The sequence below is a fragment of the Lonchura striata genome, chromosome Z (genome assembly GCF_046129695.1).
Source record: "Lonchura striata isolate bLonStr1 chromosome Z, bLonStr1.mat, whole genome shotgun sequence".
NCBI lineage: Eukaryota > Metazoa > Chordata > Aves > Passeriformes > Estrildidae > Lonchura > Lonchura striata.
Window position 1 is genome coordinate 60,736,692 of NC_134642.1, and position 20,518 is coordinate 60,757,209.

The window sequence follows — 20,518 nt, forward strand, 5'->3', positions numbered from 1 at the left end:
GCACTTCTTTTCCTTTGGAGCTTTTATATTTTGCATGATTTAAATTTACATAGACCTGACATCCTTCCTGCATGAAGAGCACAGAAGACCACAGAATTGACATTGTTCAGAAATAAAATTCATACTTGCAGCCTGCATATTGCTTTATTTTATTTTGCTTTTGGTTTTGCCTTGATTTGCTTAATTTATTTAATTCCAAGCAATTTGTTGTATATATTTATACAACATTTTGTAGAGCATTTTTTGAAGCATTTGCAAGCTGAGTGATTTCATCTCTCCCTTTTATCACTACAAACACAGTTCCAATACCACAATTTAGGTCTTGTGAGAGAATGTCTATCCTGACCTCTGGGTCTGCTTCTCTTCTAGTGTAGAGAAGGCAGTGAATTAACTGAACTAAGGGTGACGATGAAGGCTGCTGCTGTAAAATGTGGTGAGTTGAAATCTGTGTAATTTCTGGAGGTATTTAAAAGACTCAGAGATGTGGCATTTGAGGACATGGTTTAGCGGTGGACTTGGCATTGCTCTCAGTGATCATAGAGGTTTTTTCCAGTTGAAATGATTCTATGTTTCTATCTCACTGGTAGCTGTAGGGCCCATCTGGGGTGCTCTGTAGGGCTGTCGAGAAGGAAGGAGTCTGCGGCACCCTTCTGCAAGTGGGTGAGGTCGATGGCTGGAGACACATGTTTTTTCTTTTCTCTTTAATTTTTTTTTTTCTATGAGGCTAATAGGCATATAACCTGCAGCCTAATGGGAAATTTTATTTTAATGTACACATTAATTAAAACTGATTGTTGTACCAGTATTTTTCATTTAAGAGAGTTTGCACCACATCAGCTACTTATAAAGAAATTGCAATTAAGTAAGGGTAGGTTATAACAATAGAGCCTCATTAGTCTAAAATACCTCTGTGACTGTTCTAATGAGGAGCTTAACACATTGTACAAACAGCACCTAATGAAGTTAATGCCACCCTTGAGAGTTGAGTAACAGTAGACCTGTTTTTACAATTACATTAAGTGAAACTTGAAGATGGGAGGGTATTTGGGAAAGGTTAAAAGAACTCGACTGATTTCAATCTAGTCTCTGTTACCAATTAATGCTGAGTGTTTAAAAAGCCTACTCCAGCAGCCCATGTCATTCCAATAAGTGGGGTAGGGGCAGCCTTCAAAACTTCAGCTCTTCAATTTCTGTGTCCTTGAAAACTTTAGATGAATTACATAAAGCTATAGTTTGGATCAGTTTGCAGTAGATAGTATCACCTAAAGGAGATGAACCATGGTAATTTTAGTCCGTGTGTGCCTGCATGCATTCCTTAGATGATGGTAACTGGGTTTAGGTTTTTAGCAACCTTTTCTACAAATCTGTTTTAATATTCTTAGAGCAAATTTTCCTAACCCTTGAATGCGGGTGAACAAATTTAAAACAGATTAGTGCAGCAAAGTTTACAACATTGTATCAGTATTAGTATACCTAGAAATTTGTATCAGTAATTAGTATATCCAGATACATGTTTAAAAACATAAGGAAGCAGTTTAAAAATCTTTACTAGATCTAGCATTATATAACGACCCTTTTTTACTTTTTAGTGCTAACGTAGTTTATTATTAAAAATTAGAGGAATTTAAATTTTCATCAGCTCATTGCTCTCTGTACTCACTGTATTCTACAGTGAACAATAAAATATGTGGTAGGTTACCTGGTAAGCTAATAGCATAAGAAATTGCTGATTTGTGCAGAAAAATCTTTTATGTTGAAATCTGTGTTTTGTGGGTCAGTTTGCTATGCCAACCTATCAATTTGTTATTGGTAGTATAGCAGTGAACAGACTGTTCATGCTTAAACAGAAGACATAGCCCAGTGTTCCAGTAAAACGGGAAACAATGCTTCAAGTCTTTTAACATCATTAACTTCACTGATGTAGTTTTTAATTACTAGCAATTAAAATTATAATAAATATTGCCTATTAATTTGCCAAAAAATCTAATCTGATAGTAAGTTGTTTGTGCTAATGAAAGAGAAAATATCAGAAATATTTTATTTTCTCTATTCCTAGTTTTCTTGGTAACCTTTAACATTACTGTCAGCTTTATATTAGAAAGACTAAATTAAACCTCTGCAGTTATATTTTGAATCAATTTTGGTTTATAATCAGAATTGTAAACAAAATATTGCATAGTTTAAGAAGCTTTTGTTTTGTGTCCACCATTCTAAGGCTATGTCAATCCTATGTGATAGAATCATAGAATCATGACAGTGGAAAAGATCTCCAAGATCATCAGGTCCAACCTGCACCTGAACATCACCATGACAAATAAACCATGGCACTGAGTGCCACATCCACTCTCTTCTTGAGCACCTCCAGGTACAGTAACTCCACTGCCTCCCTGGTCAGTCTGTTACAATGCTTAAAAATCCTTTCGGTGAAAAACTTCTTCCTTATGTCCTGAACCTCCCTCTTGTCTCTAAAACAATATCTTTAAAAGTGCTCTTAAAAGTCACTGTTTTATACTAGCTTAGAGAGGCATAATAGTGACTTTGCATATATAAACAGTTTTCACCAGCATATTTGCTTTCTGTGTATTGTTACTCAGGCAAGCAATGGATTTATTATTTACCAAGATGTTGAAGATAACTTTTGGGTTCAGCCTTGTTTCTGAGCTTTTCATGAGAAACCAGGAAAAGTAGATTATAATGTGATTCTTGAATGCTTTTCTGCAAACTATATAGGCCTCCAGCAATAAGAAACCTATTTTCTAAATTCTGTTGAATCTGCTAATGATTACACCATTATAATGTTTTCCCATTATCACTCTTATTCTTCTTATACAGTGTGCTGTATATTAGTGGCTTAGTGCTTAACATACTTTGTCCCCACCCCCTTCAGTAAAATTTCCTTTTGGCTCAACCCATTATTCTTTGCCTTCTAATCCTACATATCTAACTCTTGTGTGCACATATATGTGTGTAACTTTCTTTTTCTAGGAGAAAATTACCATCTTTTGTGGGTTAGCTGCCATTTTTACACCAAAATTTTCTGTAAAGATGACATATTTCCCCCTTGTCCCCTTCTGGGTATGCACTCAAGGTTTATAGAAGTTAGACTGTTATAGACTGTTATTTTGAAGTGAAGACAAGGTGTAATAAGCCACTTGGAAAAAGTAAACTTTATCTTTGTGTGTGGTGAACTTATGATATTTATCAGTGAGTAAACTGGAAAAGGTTCAGGAAACAAAAGGTAATGTTCTGTTTCTTACAGTCTAGGTTTTGCTTTTTATTTAATCTGCAATGTAAATTATTTTCAAACCTGACTATTTCTTTGAATTAATAAAATGAGAGGTCTTTTCCAGGCTATAATTTAATATATGGTTGAATAATATACATTGTCTCTACAGCAGCCTAAGAATTGGATTATTTTAGACAACAATTTAAAAAGAGAGAACATATGGCTAAGCCCACTGGGCCAAAGTTTTTTTTTCTGATCTAATGTTGCCTAAACAAAGAGATTTGATGGCGATCAGTACCATACACAGGAATGATGAGGGCAAAGCTGATAAAAAAAAAAAAATCTGAAACTTTCTGCGAATTTTTTTTCTTACAAAAATTGTAGCCCTCAATTGTTATTTTCCCATCCTGTGTTTTTTGGGTTTTTTTTTTGTTTTGTTTTGTTTTGTTTTTAATTTTATTTTTCAAAGACAAAAGTACTAAATGTGTGGTCGAACAGCACCACCTAGGGGGTCCTGCCACCCCGGTGGCCTGTGCAGGGAGACATTTGCTTTTTTCTTTCCGTGGAGCCGCAGTCATGGACTCACACCTACCTCTCTCTTGTTCGTGCTGCAGCCACCAGTTCCCGTTTGCTTGGGGTGGGCCTGATGCAAACGATAGGCTGCAGATCCTGCAGTCAGCTTGGAAAGCATTATGCAGAAATTTAGTACATGACTTTTCTACAGTTTGGGGTGAGTTCAGGATCTTTAAGAATTCATTAATTGATTTAATTGCTCTAAAAATTATTCTGATAACATATCAGTTAAAAACATCCTTTTCAAGTGTTTCCCATTTGAGAGCACTTTTCATTATCTCTGCAGTGCTTTTATGAATATTAATAGGACTCTTCAGCAATGGTCTTTCTTTCAAAGTAAACCTTTTCCACTGTGAGTCATTCACTCTTCTGACTCTCATAAGGTACTTTAAATGTAGATTATTTTAGCAAGAATTTAAGTTAAAGCTATTTTAAGTGGTTGAGCAAAGAAAGATGGAACAAACAAGAAAGTTGATATCTGAAGGCAGGCAGATGTCAAAACAGATGCTTAATAATTTAATTTTTTCATGTCATTTGTTAGTTTTAGTGCAAAATCAAGAAACTTATATAAATGGAAGTTTCATAGATTTTTCTTTTCTAGAAAAAGTATGTTTATTATGTGGCTTTTTACTCAATGTTGTCTACATTATGTGTCAATATTGCATTTTCTACATTTGAAATTATTGAATAACAGATAATATGTGTCCCCCAGGTATGAATATTTGTCAGATCCTAATACATAACCTGTATCTTATTTTGTGATTGGGATGTTAGTAATTTTTTATTTATGAGGGAGGTTATAAAAGTTAAGAAGAAGAATTCATAGAATCGGAATCATATAAAAGGGGCCTTAAAGCTCATCTATTTCCAACCCTCACATCACAGGTGGGGGCATCTTCCACTAGATCAGGTTGCTCAGGGCCCCATTCCAGCCTGGTCTTGAACACTTCTAGGGATGGGGCATTCACATCTTCTCTAGGCAATCTGTTCCAGTGCCTTGCCACCCTCACAGTAAAGAATTTCTTACTTAAGAACAGATATACTTAATAGTGTGAGGCTCTTAACCTGTTTCCCATTAAATACCTGTCTCAGATTTCTTCATATGCACAGATGCACTTAGTTTTGATATTTCTTCTTCCTTTGTAGCTCCCCTTAGTACTAAAGACAAAGGACATGTTCACAGACTGAACCTCTGGATGTAAACCTGCATAAAAATCTTATGGCAATATTCAGCTGGAAATATAGGCCTTGCATAACTAAATGAAACTTCACTTGGAGGTGGAGAAATAAAAGTGTCACAATTCTGCAGTTTCATCCCAGCCAGCCCCCAACCCCAGGCAGTCACTTTCCAGCAGAGAGAAAAACAGAAAGATAAAGGTGAGAAAACTTGTGAGTTGAGATAAAATTGTTTAATAGGGAAAACAAAATCCCTGTACAGAAACAAGGCAAGAAGCTATTTCACTGCTTCCCATGCCGGCAGGTGTTCAGCCATCTCTGGGAGAGCAGGGTCTCATCATGTGTAACACTTGCTTGGGGAGACAAATCCCCCCTTTCTGTTTCTTCCCTCCATCTTGATGTACTGAGCACAATGTCACATGGCCTGGAAATCCCCTTGGTCCCTTTATACAGGGCTCACCTGTCCCAACTGTGTCTCCTTCCAGCCTCTCATGCAACCCCAACTTCCTTGTCAGTCTGGAGGTATATATAGCAGAAAAAGCTTTGGCTGTGTGTAAGCCCTGCTCAATAACAAAAATATTTCTGTATTATCAACCCTGTGTTCAGCACAAATCCAAAATACAGCCCCATACTGGCCACTATGAAGGAAAGGAAATTACCTCTGCTGAAACCAGCACACACAGTCCTAAAGCTGATATAGAAGTACATACAGTGCTGGTTGGTATTAGCGAGAAGTACTACTCTTTGGGTACTTGAAATTATATGTGGAAGTGACTACGTCTAAAAAGCCTGAAAATTTCATGCAAGCTCTTCATTAGAATTCTCTATGGGAGGGAAAATGTTTGTGTGATTTTCTTGTTTGGCTTTTGAATTTTCAAAAGAACTCCCCACTCCTTGGCTAAAAAGAATGCCAAACTCACTTTTAGATTCTTTAGGACCAAAAGTATCTGAACAACATTTTATAAATTACACTTTCTTGAAGGAGATGGATAGAAGAGGGGTCAGAAACATTAATTTTGCCATAAAATGCACAGAAGTGTTCTATTTTACCTTCTTTTCACCTACATCTATCTGTTTCTGAACTCATGACTTTTGAAGGCTTCTGCAGTGTTTGACTTTATTTTCTAATCTGGAGACTGAATTTTTCTGCCCAATTTCTCTACACAGTAAGTGTGGGAACTCAAAATGTCTCTCAGACATTTTTAGAGGTTCCAGGCCTTGGTCAGAAGCATTTTAGACCCTGGCAGGCAGCTGAAAAACAACTGTGATTTTGAGTTTGAGCCATGGAATGAATGACCAACTTTGGAGGTGGAACAAGCAGTCACAAAAGGTTAGATAGTATAGTAAAAGTAGTTACAAAGTAGAGGGGAAATTTTTTTAGTATTGTACAGGGGGGGTTTCACTTTGTACATGGGGGTCAGAAGTTCTAAGATGGAGGAAAGTGGGCTGATCCTATTCTTCCTCCTTCTTTTTCTTTACCTCCATGTTTTTGGTGATGTTGGCACTCACAGATTGGTTTAGAGTAGAAAAACACTTGGCAACATAGGTAGTAGGTATTGGGGAATAACTGTAAACATGTTATACGTAATATATCTTATAAAAGATAGCAGCAGCCCTGGGCGGGGAGAGAGACGAAGAAGACAGCAGATAGAGAGGATGTCAGGGTGTGTGTGTGCCTCTACCCAGGCCGCTGATCAAATAGCCACAGTCCAAGAACATAATCTGTTAGATAACTAGCAATAAACTGCCTTGAGACCAAACAGCCAAAGCCTGCGGAGTTTTTCTTTGGAAGCATGGGTTGGAGGAGGAATTTCACCACCATATGAGACCCCAGAGCAAGGCTGGGGTTGTCACAAGTAAGTAGTTGTGCCTTTTCCCCTCAGAAAGTCACAAAGTCCATAAAGTCAGGGTTCTGGATAGCTAGAAGAGCTGATTGCCTGTATTTACATCATATTTAAGCTACACATTTTGTGGTTTTGCTTGTATGAACAAACTTTGTGGTCTTGAGAAACAGTATTGCAGAAATTAAAACAAAGATTGAGTGTGCTTAAGCTCTGTTTCATTATTTAATTTCATTATTTAATTCAATAGATACAGTTACAAGGATCTTTTTAGTGGACATTATGTGTCCTGCCACAGCTTGTTTGACTTTAACACAGCTAGAGTGTTGAGGCTGGAAGAAACTTTGCTTCAAAATTTGCAAATCTGACTATTAGTATATTATTTTCCTCTGTTAAATTCCACCTTGTAGGCTTTCTTCTTCAAGCAACTTTTTGGCTTGTGAGAAGTTGCAGTCCTTTGGCCACTGAAGAAGAGAATATCTAGTATTTTCTTGATTTTTTTCCTGTGGAAAGTAGTTCTGCAGATATTCCAGTGTTAAAAGTAAAGTCTCATCCACTGTTTCTTTCGTTGTTGTTGTTGTTATGGTAACACCTGTATGAGCTAAGAAAGTCTTGGAAGTGTTTTGATTTCCTATTATGTTTGATTTTATTGTATGAAACCTTTGTGTACAGGGAGGCAAAAGGGAGTCAGCACTCTTCTTTCAGTAAGAACACCATTGGCAAGATGGAATTATTAATTTTGGTAATGTTACCAATGTTACTTATTGAATGTACTTCATTGTAGTAAATACAAAACTCTTCCCTCATCTGCCAGTCAATCAAAATTAAGGTGATTGTGTGCTATTGTCAAATTGGCCTTTCAGCTCATCCCAAACCATGGAAATTAAATCCAAAGTGTGCAGATGGTGATGTGTAATCTCCAAGGCCTGTTATAAAGCTAGATAAAACTGCTAGCTGAACATGTCTGTATTTACTTATCCTCAGAGGAGATTCAGCTAGTATGTGAAATTCATGATGCCTTGCTGTTATCCCAGGGTTCAGGATAGCTAGTCTTTAAAAGGTTAAAGAGTGTCGTGAAGAAAGCAAAGCTGTCCTGGCCTGTGTTGTTTATATTTATATATATTAAAATATATATATATATATATATTTATATACACAGCAAAGGCTGCACTGAGTCCTGTGTTGCTTTTTGATTTTGGGCTATGCAGCATGAAAAATGCATGCCTACCCTGTGATGCTTCAGCTTTTATTCTTGATATCTCTGTATCTGCTCTTGCTATGATTAACAGAGCTGTAGCCTCTTCAATTTCAAATAGAGAGTTAGAAACTAATTCTAAACTGAACTAATACTGGCTACACCTGTAAAATGTTTCTGTATCTGAAAATACAGCTAATACTGACAAAGAAAAAGGTAAAGAATTTGAAAGGTTTTTTAGCAGTCCATACAAATGTATGGTTTGTGTAATTGAAATACATTTTCCCCCAATTGAATAGTTCTATACATTAGATGATCAGGAATGGACTTTAGTTTTATTAGAAATTAGGGTGCAAACAGCTGAGATTTCCTAGTACAGTATTGTTCTCATTCTTGAATTTTCCTATCTCTAGGGTGTGATTTCAACAAAATAAAAGAAGACAGAAGAAGAACACATATATTGCTGCATACTCTATACCACAGGAACATCTGAAAATTTCCAGGCTGACCTAATCAGATACCTAAGTGCTGTAACTTTGAGTATGTCACTTTAGGTAAGTTCACAGGATGGGGGGCTGTGCTTGTAAACATGCAGAGGAATCAACTGTTGCAAGAAGATGCTGAGATCCTGAAAGTCTATTAGGCCTCATGCATTGGTGCACTGCTGGGAAAGTATGGGGTCAAGAGGTTGGGCCACCTTGTGCACCAGTTATAGGCCTGCACTTGTGCCATACCAGAACTGCAACTTCCAGACACTTCACCTTGTACCTCAGGTGATGCAGGATTAAAAGAAGGCTGACATCCATGAAGGGATACTGAGAGGAGAACAGCTCATTTGGTCAGAACGTAATGTTAATAATATCAAGGTTTGTGCTATCCCTGTATGGGTCATTTACTTACAGGCTGGATTTACAGGATGATCCTTGTAGAGTCCCTTTCAACTCAGAATATTTTGTGAGTGTGCATGTGAGATAAGAGGGTCCATGCTAGTTCCTGGGGAATCCACAAATGTGTGTATGCATATGAATCTAGGAAGGGGGTGTGTTTGAAATGTATGTCTCTGTTCGGAAAGGTAAAGTCATCAGCTTCACTGGAGCACTCCTCTTTAACAAAGTGGGTGGATTCTGTTGGCACTTTGGTAATCAGTGCATGTTTGTAAATGCTTTTCTTCCTTGAGGGATGCTAGACCAGCTTTGCAATGTGCTTTCCTGTCCCATTCTGGAGGGACAGGAAAAGCTGAGTCTTTCAGCCAAAGGGAGTCATACTAGGTAGAAGCAGATTATGTTTTTCCTGGAGATAGCTCCTGTTCAAATTTTCTTGTCAGGGTTAGAGCAGAATGATTCCTAACCATAAGCATTTCCCTGGGCTTGGTCCTGCCAGACAGCAAATGCCAAGGAATTGGCACTGGCTGGCTGCAGGTTCCAAGGCGAAGTTCTCAAATGTCACCATGCTGCTCCATGGTGGTGGCATTGCACACTGGAGCTTGTGTCCTGACATGCTGCAGCAGCAAGAGGAGGAGAAGATGACAAATAGCAGTTATCACTTTTCATTTCCAGAGCTGCAGGTGTTTAGACTCAGGGGTTGAGCAGTAAATCCAACTGTTGTGAAATGCTGTAGGCCATATGAGGGCAGTGCAGCGTCCTCCTGTCTGTAAGAGATATTGGTTAGGGATGAAGAGAGAACTGCAGCATTAGGTCTTAAGTGCCCCACTCTGAAAGTTAGCCAGCTGGGCACCTTTCCCCCATGCAGAAGTGTCCTTGTAATTTTTGCTGAAGTAGTGGCTTTGAAGCTCCTGCTTGAGAGTCTCCTGAGTCAGAATTGTGATGGACAGGTCTTCAGCCAGTGCCCAGACTGCTGTGCTTGTGGGTGACTCTTATCCTGGACATGGGAATTTATGCTGTATGGACAAGTCAGGCTAGGAGAAGCATCTGGGATTTGGCCATGCATGGACAGTGCAGGGGCTGCTGCCAGAATGGACAACCATGGGAAACAATGTGTGCCTCAAGGAAGGCAAGACAGCCCCAGAGGCTTGCAAAGACTGCAGGCCTAGGAAGGTGTGAAGACTTAAATATGATGTGCAGTGTCTCCAGTTCCTTCTCCTTTGAGCCTTATGAGACTTCTGTGATTTCAGTAGCATTCCTTTAGTCCTGTGATGCTCCCAGATTTTAGCAGCCTCCCCATAACTGCTCTGTAGGAGCAACTGGAATTAAACCTTTAAGTGCATTTTCCAAACAATCCAAATGGGAAGAATGCAATGTCTGCCTCCAATTTTTTTGCATGGGATCCTATGCTTTCATTTTGTATTTAAAATTCAGAAAGCAAGTTGACAAAAATCTATAAACATTCTAAATTAAGCATTCCCCTTCAGGAGAACTCAGTTTGTGAATGTCATCATTTTGGACCATGCTCATGTGCAGAAGCACATCTGTACACTCTTTGCCACAATCAAGCCTCAGTAGCTCTGAACTGATCTGCCAATGACTTGCATCTGTGTTATATTATTTCATTATTCTGTGCAGTGTCTGTTTTGCTACATAATAATTTCAAATACTTTTCCCAAATTAGTACTGTAACAACAGACCATTCAATAAAGTGACTTTAAAACTCAATTTTTATGCTAGTTTTTTGGAATGGAGTTTAAAGATATCACAAGAAAGTGAAGATGAAAAGTTGGATTCCAAAACAGGAGAGCTACAATTTGTTGCAAATATATGAAGGAGTCATTCCCTTGCATTTATGAAGCACCAGTCAAATTAATCTTGATCATGATATTCAAGTGCTTTTAAAACTGCAGGTGCCACAACATCTGAGACAGAAAAAGGCCTGTCAGTGTTCACAGCATGTGTTCTATCTCTTTATTGGGTAGCACAGTACTCAATTAGAAGGTACTGAAAAATCAAAGACGTTGAATATTAGCAGCTCCATTGTCTTGCTTTCTAGGGAGGCAGTGCTCTCCTCAGGAGCAGTTTGTGCTCCTTGTTGAGTGTTTGCAGGCTGATTCCTTGACTGCTGCTGCAGTAGAGCTGCAGATCACCGGCAACTGAGGTGTGAAAGCTTGCTTTTGGTACCTTAGAAGTGTCTGTAACAGAACTGCATAAACCTTATTTCTGAATAATTACTGCATACTGCACTCAGTAGTGCACTAAGTCATGCAAAAATAATAATAAAAAGAATAGAAAAATTAAATAATATTTGACCCTGCAAATATAAGTAGTAAGTGATATTGCAGGTTTTCAGGAAACATTTGCTACAAAACAGCTACAACTTGGCAGATAGTGGGTTTGGTCCATTTCTGAAGATAGATAGTGCCTGGAACTGTAGATAAGATTTGAGAATATACAGTAACCAGTTATATACAGTTCATGAAACTGTAGTGTATAAACACATAGAGCTCTATGCTGTTTTCCAGAAAAAAATACATTAGGCCAATTAGCCAAAGAGAGACACATCTTTACCTACAGGGTGCAAAAACCTTACATTAGTACTTATATTTGCAAACCTTAGCAGAGTTTGCCTAGTATGGAAGAAAAACAGGAACTCCAATACAACTGTCATAAGGTTACTCTTAAATTAAACAAGAATTCCTCAGGCTTAATGTAGTGTGTAATGTACTGAGTTTTTAACATTTTTGTTTGTTTGTTTAGGGTTTTAGTTGGTTGCGTTTTGTTTTTGTTTTAATATCAGCCGTGCATTTTCCAGTATCCTGACAGAACAGTAGTTTTAGTAATACTATGGGAATTCACTGACACAAAAGAAAAGTTTGTTTCCAGAGAACAATTTTATATCCTGTGAGGCAAGCAGGACTTAACTTTTATGATCAAGTAGGGAACTGGGACATGTTACATGAAAAAAGTCTAGGTGATATTACACCTGTTACTAGATAAATATGTAAATGTGCCTGACAACTTTCTGAGAACACTTGTAAGACACAGTCTGAGAACATCTGCCTGTGGTAAAGATGAACTCAGCCAGGGCAGTAACAGAAATCAAAGTACAAAAGCTAAAAACTAGTTGGCTTCAGTTCTTTGAAAGAACTGAAACACAAACCAAACCAAGCTCCCCAAAAAAATCAGCAGAAAATCCCAGTAACTGGAATAGATTGTCCAAGAAAAAATACTACAAGAGTATGGGAGAAGGCCATAGAATCCTCCTTATGTGTGGAATAAAACTTGTCCAGTTTCCATTTACTGCAGAAGAGAAAAAAATTGTGAGAAGAGAGCTTAATTATGAATATATTTTTTTTTAATTTAGGAAACTTCTTTCAACTTCCAGGATAAGCTCTAGGGATAGAAGACAAAGGACAGAAACACACAACACATTTCTGCTTTGAAACAATTTTTCCAAAGCAGATTGTTTTCTTTAAAAAGCAGTTGGATCCTTGAAAGGTGCCCCTTGATTTGACTTGAGCATAAGAATAGAATCTGCAAGGTCTGGGGGTCCCTTGCAATCATTCCACATTGAAATATTTTCCTCTGGCAGCAGGAGTGCTGTTCACTGTGATCATGCCCTCAAGGGTTGGAGTATAATTAATGAATTCAGTCTGTTTGCATACATGCCTTTGAAATAGTTTGAGGCTAGGAGACAAATGCAGGGGAACTGTTAATTTCATAGTTTCTAACATGCAACATAGAGATTTATGCTGTAAAGTAGCATAAGGGGGTAGGTGAATTACTCCTAAGCAGTCTTAAAAGATGATTTGGGAATACTGCAGTTTCCACCAAGATATAGCACATCTTTATGTGTAAGTAAATCGACAGAGTGCTTTTCCTACTATATTTTGAACAGTCAGTATGCTTGAACGGTAGTGATGTTATCAAGAAAATTGTAATAAACATTTGGAATATGAGATCAAAGCTTTCAAAGGTTTGTGGAGATTGAATGATATATAGAGAGGAGTATTTGATGACTGATGTAGAGAAGAAAGACCTTAAAATTAAAACACATGAAACATATCCTTGAGAATTTAATTTTCATTGCACAAAGTCTTACTGAAATTTTTATAGGTCAGTCTAGACAAACTCCTGCAAACAAACCAAACAGAATGACCCAAAACCCAGAGCTCCAAGCCAAAACTTTCATGAATTATTTGCATGTTACTTCTAACCCTGAGCATCCCAGTTCACATACATGTTGAGATTTCACAATTAAACTTCAGTAACTTGAAATTCTGTCCTGAAAACTTAAAAAATCACATTGTACTGACTTGAAAAAGTTTGTCATCACAACGTTTGACTTCCATGCTTTCATTTATCATCAGTAAAAGCAAAGCAATCATGATGCTCCTTTACATTGTGGAGTGTTTGTAGGAGCACATTAAGACAATGTAGTGGGTGACAAACACCTGAGTTTCACACAGAAATTAGTAGGCCACAGCATCACAGAATATTATGTTGGAAGGGACCTATAAGGATCATCAAATTCCACTTTTGGCCCATACAGGGACTGTACCCACAACCTTGATGTTTTTAGCAGCAGGATCTAACAGGCTGAGCTGATCTCAGGATCAGCATTCAGAATAAAGTGTGAGTAATATACTAAAATATGAGTCTGTGCTGAATAGTAAGAACAACATTATAGTGCTGAGTACTTCCTATTCAATGAACATCAGCACCCCAAGCCACTCAGATGATCTTCTTGTAGAAAGAAACACTTGCTTGGGAGGTGCTCAGAAAGCGTCATGCTCTTGAGGACTTGGACTTCTCCTGGAAAGGCCTGTAGGCAGCTCTGAATCCTCCGGTGAAGCAGCAGTGAGGTTCTGGCATAAGGAAGCTGTGCAGCAGTGACGGAAGCAAAAAGGAAACAAAGGGAAGGCTGGGTCACTATTGGTCTTTAACCCAACTGCTAGGTTTTCCCCCTCTGTTCCAAAGGAATAATCAAAATCACAGCCTTTCCTATCTCCCAGCTGCTTTTGGATTTGGCTACTTTGGGTTTCTCATCACAAAAGACCACAGAAAGTGCATTCGCCCAGGGAGAACCCAGGTCTTCAGACACACACATTGAAATTATACAGTGAATTTATTCTAAAAACAGCCTTGTGGGTGAGGCTGTATTCTGCAGCTGCAGCTGTTCTGGGGCACACAGAGCTCATTTTAATGGCACGGCTTGATTTGCAGGGCAAACAGTCTTAAACATTGCAATAGCCTGTCACTGAAGTTTAGCTTCATTCAAAGGAAGAAGGGAGTTCACCTACACTGACACTTGTCAGGCAGTATTTTTCACCCTGCCCTTACACTTCAGCAAAGAGACTGTCTGGAAAATGACCAGAACACCCACCAAATCTGCAGCAAGGACAGGAAAATTCAACAAAAAAATTTTCACATTTAAGGTCCCTCTTCCTAGGAGACTTGACACTTTCAACCTGACTCTCACTTGAGATCTACCCATGATAGAGCACTGCCATAAAATACTTCAAAGGGTCAATTTCCACGACCCGTTGGAAAAGGAAGGATAGAAATTCTTTCCCTACCTGATGGGTTGTTAGCTTGGTGTGCTGCTCTGAAGCTGTGCAGCTGCTGCTCTCTCCAAGGGCTCTGCAGGTGGTCTCAGGTCGGTGCGAGTCAGACAAACCACGAGCTCAGGGCGGCGTTTAAGGTTGATGGGAACCAGTGCGATGGTGAGCTTGCAGAGATGAAATTTCCAGATGAGCTCCTGTGATGGCTCATCTGGTGAAACCCCAGTAAGTCTGGAGGTGACAAAGATTTTCTTGGGAGGTACTGGGGAAGCCTCGGAGTCCTGAGCACCTGGTTTGGTTTTAACTATGCCACGAGTCAAAATTCCCAAGAGATGGCAGTGGAGTCGGTTGACACATATGGTTGGATACATGGTAGCACAACTTTTAAAGGGCCATTGACGCATTAGTGTCTGTAAGAGGAGTGACAACAAAGTTACATCTCTGCCCAGAGATTTCTCCAGGATGAAAAAAAAGAAGGGAAAGAAAAATATCAGATCTCTGTGGAGAATCAGACCGAACAGGAATATCTATTAAAAAATATACCAGTGTCTGGGCATTTTCATTTCTTGGAAAAGAACAGCTTTGCTTCCTCTTATGGGCTGAATATTGGGCAGGCTGCACTATCTGAACTTGCTTATGAGTAGTAATTACCAATTAAGTAATTTGAGTAAGTAAATGAAATATTCACATTCCTAGTTTGCTTTCAGGCAATAAGTTCCTTATCAATATTTACTTCCTCAGTAGTCACAACCACTTGCAGTAATTTGCAGTCCCCCAAGTAAACAAAAAATAGTAGAAAATATTATTCTAACAATTTTTAACTACTCTCTTTCAGAATTCATTTGCTATACTTTATATTTCTCTACTAAACTGTGTTTCATACAAAGGCTAAACAAAACAACACCCTAAATTTGTGCCATTTATTGTAACAATCTGTCAACTTATTATGACAAGCGTAACAGATTGGTAGCAAAGGCTGAGCAACAAAGGCTGGTGGACTGACTTTTTAATAGATTATACTCTTGCTTGGCAACATTTTTAAGAGTGATCAGAACTAGAAAGACCATTTTCAAAATAATTAAAAACTCCTTAAAGCTGCAATGTAAGTAGTGTTGCAGTTTTGGGGATAGAGGCAAATCATAGCTTTATCATCCACACAAGGTTGCGGAGGAGACATGAACTTACTTACATGCAGGAAATTTGGGATGTAGATTTCTTCCTGATTCAGTACAGGTTGATTGGTAGTTTTGAGTCAGGGGTGGGCTGCAGATGATGCTACTGAGTCACTCTTAAAAATCAGTTTCCCAGCTTCTCCTTCTGAAGGCAGTCTGTCAGGGCTTGGCCAAGAAATCAGATCACTGTTCTCATTTCCTGTACTGTGAGGTGTGGGTTTGGAGTCAGAGAGTCATAGAATACCCTGAGTTGGAAGGGACACTCCAGGATCATCAAATCCAACATCTGGCCTTGCACAGGACACCCCAAGAGTAACAGCATGTGCTTGAGAGCACAGTGTAAACACTCCCAGTGGAGGTGTGGATAGGCTGGGGGAAAAAAGCCAGTATTAGATACATACTCCGTTGGCAAAAAAAGAGGTACTTCAGCTATCACTGCATAGGTGAAGTGCTCAGACAGACATAGACCATGCAAAAAAGCACTATTTTGCTCAAATGTATGGAAACCACTAACCTGGAAATTTCTTGCTGGGAAACAGATTTGCCAGTAAGAAGTTTCTGGAACTTTCAGGCAGCCTCTGGCTGGCTCTGCTCATGACTTCAGCACCTCAAAGGCCAAATCCATCAGAAATTAGTCCATAACCATGAAGATCTTAGCCAAAACTCAAAATACTTCTAAAAAAAATCTGGAAGTGTGCAAACCAGTACAGTCAAAAGCATGCAGAGTGTATTTGAAAGATATCAACAATATCCCAGACAACGAATTTTCCAGAATTCACTAGCCACATACTTGAGTAGTGAGATAGTGCACTAATAATAGCCAGAGACTGAAGCAAGGAGGTCCAAACAGTACTGGAGGTAAACTCACAGATCTGTTTTTTATGAAACAGCAATGAAACAGATTAAAGATTAGTACAGTTCATAACAAAAAACCATAATTATAAATTGAAAGTGCACAATACTTAAAATCCTATTTTTTCAGTAAACACTGTATTTATACATTGTGACAATCATTTACTCAGATGACAGCCTAATGAAGATGGATCAATTAGTCATACAGAGGCTGTACTGGAACCAGGAAATATGAGAAGACTTAAGAAAAAGAGATAGAAATAAAAGCTGCATATAAAGATAGTCAAACAATTATGTCTGTTTTCATCCAGAAGAAGGAAGTGTGAGGATAGAGGAAACATTTTAATCTTGTGCTGTGTAAACATCACACAAGATACTTCAAGAGAAGAAAATTCCTTCCAAAAATTCAGTGAAATTCCACAATTCAAGAAAATGGCCTTTCAATATCCTTTTCTAATCCTAAACTTAAAAGAAATACAACAGGAAGAAATCATAAAGTGCTATTAAAAGATGCAACCAAAGGGTTTAAGGTTCTCTGCATGCTCTTTTTTTTTTTTTTTTTCCTGGACCCCGAAGCCAGGCAAAAGCCCAGCTCAGGCAGACAAAGAGAGGGAAAATAATTGTCTGACCTAATGTACTTCCCACATTCAGTAGAGAACACCAAAAGTTGTTGGGTCTTTCTGTAGTTCTTCATCTTTCTGTAGATGAAGACAAGTGTTGATATTTCTAATGATGCACAGGGTACCACTGGCTCTTATATTCATGCCCCAGGAAGGCTGACAGCACCCTCAGTACTTCCACCTTGCACAAAGCTCTTTTCAGGTCACAGTAACAGCTGTCATTAAAATTTTGAGTTTTTCTCATTAATATGACAGGGAGTCTGGAGTCAAGAGTCCAGAAGAGAAAATTAGAAAAATAATGCATTTTTGAGATCTCTAAAATGTGCTAAAATAAAACAAATATTCCTAACATTCCCATAAGATCTAATTCAGGAGTGGCTTATCTAGAATTGTCTCCACTCTAACTCATGTCTTAGGAAAACTAACTCTCTGTCTTGACTTTAAAAGAAGTACCTGAAGGACATTTAGAATATATTTCATTTTTATTCCTGTGTATTAAGCTGCTCACAAATTCTGTATATACAGAAATGCCATTCTATAAGATAGTTCACAAAGTCTGCAGAAATAAAATAATTCACTAGTAAATCTGATAGACTTCATCAGAAAGTCTGTAAGTCTATTTCACTATGTCTGATATAACCTTATACATGCAAATGCTCACTTATATGGCATTCAGTGAAAATTCAAAGAAGCAGTTGTTTCACAAAAAAAAAAAAAAAAGATTCAGCTCAAAAGTTATACTGCTGTTCAAATGTCCTGTTAACATTATGAAGTTTTCTGATTCTCTTCTATATGCTACATTTTTCACAAGACTTACCCTGGAGCCATAAAAGCTGCAAGGCTGCCAAAGGAGTTTCCACTTCAACAGATCTTCAGAAGAAACCTAAATGTTGCTTGTATGCATAGTATTGTATAGAGTTAGAGTCAGACAGAGAATATTGGCCAAATTTTGTCCATGCTTTCTTATTTTCACGTCTAGAAGGTATGATGCTGTGGGGTTTAACTCAAGGTATGAATGTTGTTTGAGTGTTTTGAGAAGACAGATGGCTGAAAAATTACTTACCCTATCCTCATTTGTGTCTCTTCTCCTGGAAAAAAGGTAATTTCTTCATCTCTACAATATTTCCAGTGTGTATACATGTATGAAAATAGCATACTTCTTGAGAAATTCTATTAATTAGGAATGAAATTTGGATTTAAAGTTGTCTTTAGAAAAAAGACTGAAAATTTGATTTGTTTAGTCCCCTACAAAAAACAGCTTGTGCAAAGCAAATGCCTACAGATATTAGCAAAGTTTAATCTTGAGAAATATCACTTTGGATCCTATTATGAAAAAGAAATTATAACCAGTTGGGATATTATTACTTTGCTTATTCTCAACTTCACTCTGAATCTTCAGTTTCATAGAATGGTTTGTGCTTGAAGATCACCTACTTCCAATGCCCCTGACATGGGCAGGAATGGCATTCACTAGATCAGGTTGTTAAGGGCCCCATCTAACCTGGCCTTAACCACTTTCAGGGATGGCATATACACAGCTTCTTTGGGCAACCTGTTACAGTGCCTCATCACCATCTGAGTAAAGAATTTCCCCATAATATCTAAATTAAACAGCTCTCTCTCAGTTAAAACCATTGCCCCTTGTCCTGTTATGATCTGCTCAAATAAAAAGGTCCCTCTCCCTCTTTTTATGCATAGAGAATCTGAGAGTTGCAGAGCAATTAAAGCTGTATTTCTGATACATCTATGTACTTCAATATAAATAAAAGGAAAGCAAACTGCCTGAGCAGATGGAGCAAAAGTACATTCAGAAGTGAATGAGCCATAGCATGGATAAATTTAAGTTAAAGTAAGAAAGACCATGGAAAAACAGGGAAGAGAAACTGTGCAGGAAAGTTCACCATTGCAGAGACATTTACTTCCCTGTCCTTTTTAGTCAACCTGAAAGCATGGCAGGGCTGACACAAAGTTGTTCTGACAATTTTCCAGATTCTCCTGTTAGATCACTGCTAAGCGGTACTGGCAATGTCATATTTCAAGATGTGGAAACAGGGCAGCACACAACTAGACTCAAGGCATGCAGCACAAAGCTTAAGGTAACAGGAAACTGAACCAGTTTGTACCTCCACCAAATACTAGCAAGTGCCAATAGCTGGTTGCTTGGCTGAGGACTGGGAGTCTGGGCACAAGGACAAACCAGTGGGGCTGAGCTGACGCACAGCCCACAAGTGATGGAGAAGCCCTGGCACCCCAACACTACAATCTCAGGCTAATGGCTGTGCAGTGCCAGAGCTGGACATCAGTGTAGGCAGACAAGAACTGGGAAGAAGGCTAGATTGCAATGCCCTAACGGCCCTGACATTAACTTCACAAGATTCATACTCTGCCCATATTGCCCTTTCTGATCAAATATCTGAGATGTTCAGGGAACCTGCAGAACAAATGGAAAAGGTGCTAAAAGGAGAAAAGGATTAATAAAGAGGAGAAGAAAGATCAGAAGAAAAATGCCAGCACTATGGCTGTTAGCCATTTGGTAGAGATGTTACTAATCATTGACAAAATTTATTATTTATGAGCTTCAGTTATGATGGAATTGGAACTGACCATTATACTCTCTAATTGGTGACAACAAGGCATTCTTATAAGAAAGTATCTCTGGCAGCTATGGTTACAACACAGATAATGTACTGCATACTACTTCAACACATCTGCTTAGTGCTGTGCAGGAGGTGAGATCATTCACCTGTTTGGCCTGTGGGACATGGTAGGGGTATTCTGTGACAGCAATTTGTTCTTTGGCAATCTTCATTGCACTGCTGGCTGTTTCCTGCACAAGGCTGATTTCTGACTGTACACTGTCTTCCAACACTGCTCTGTAGCAATCAATAGGCCTGTGCTAAAAGACAGCAGTTTATTTTATTTTTTCCCCTTTTTTATTCCCTTTCTTTTTTTTTTTTTTTTAACTTGGGAGTATTTAATCCAATTGTTTACTATGACATTATTCATAGCAAAAGTCAAAGAATCCTACTGAGTTATCTCTGCATTAAGTTACTATGAGAAATGTAGAAATTTCCTTTTTCCTTCTTGAAAAAATGAACAATATAAAGGGATTGATAAAATCTGTTTCCACTCATCAATGCCTCAGCCTAAAATTACAGGTTTCTTCTGTAATGATCTTGGTGATGTGGTTTAGAGCACAGGTTTTTGTCATGACAGAACATCTATAGCTACAGGTAAAGCAGTAGAGGTTGCCTGTACATGTTACCTGAACACAGCTCAATCACTAGCTTGAGATCCTCTGTATTTAATCATCTGTGTGATTCCTATAGCAAGTGAAGCAGGAGTTCTGGAAATTACCCGCCACAAAAGAAGACTACCTGATAAAAAGAGCAAAAAAAGATGAACAGTTCAA

General features: G+C 38.3%; 1 long non-coding RNA gene across 1 annotated transcript; it reads right to left on the reverse strand.

Moving 5' to 3' along the window:
• Positions 1-12,961: 12,961 nt before the first annotated feature.
• Positions 12,962-17,033, reverse strand: LOC110467772 (uncharacterized). Its single transcript, XR_002464914.2, has 4 exons — positions 16,149-17,033; positions 15,652-16,003; positions 14,478-14,872; positions 12,962-13,780 (listed from the first exon to the last, which is right to left on the reverse strand). It is a non-coding gene; the product is annotated as an uncharacterized LOC110467772 (long non-coding RNA).
• Positions 17,034-20,518: the final 3,485 nt, after the last annotated feature.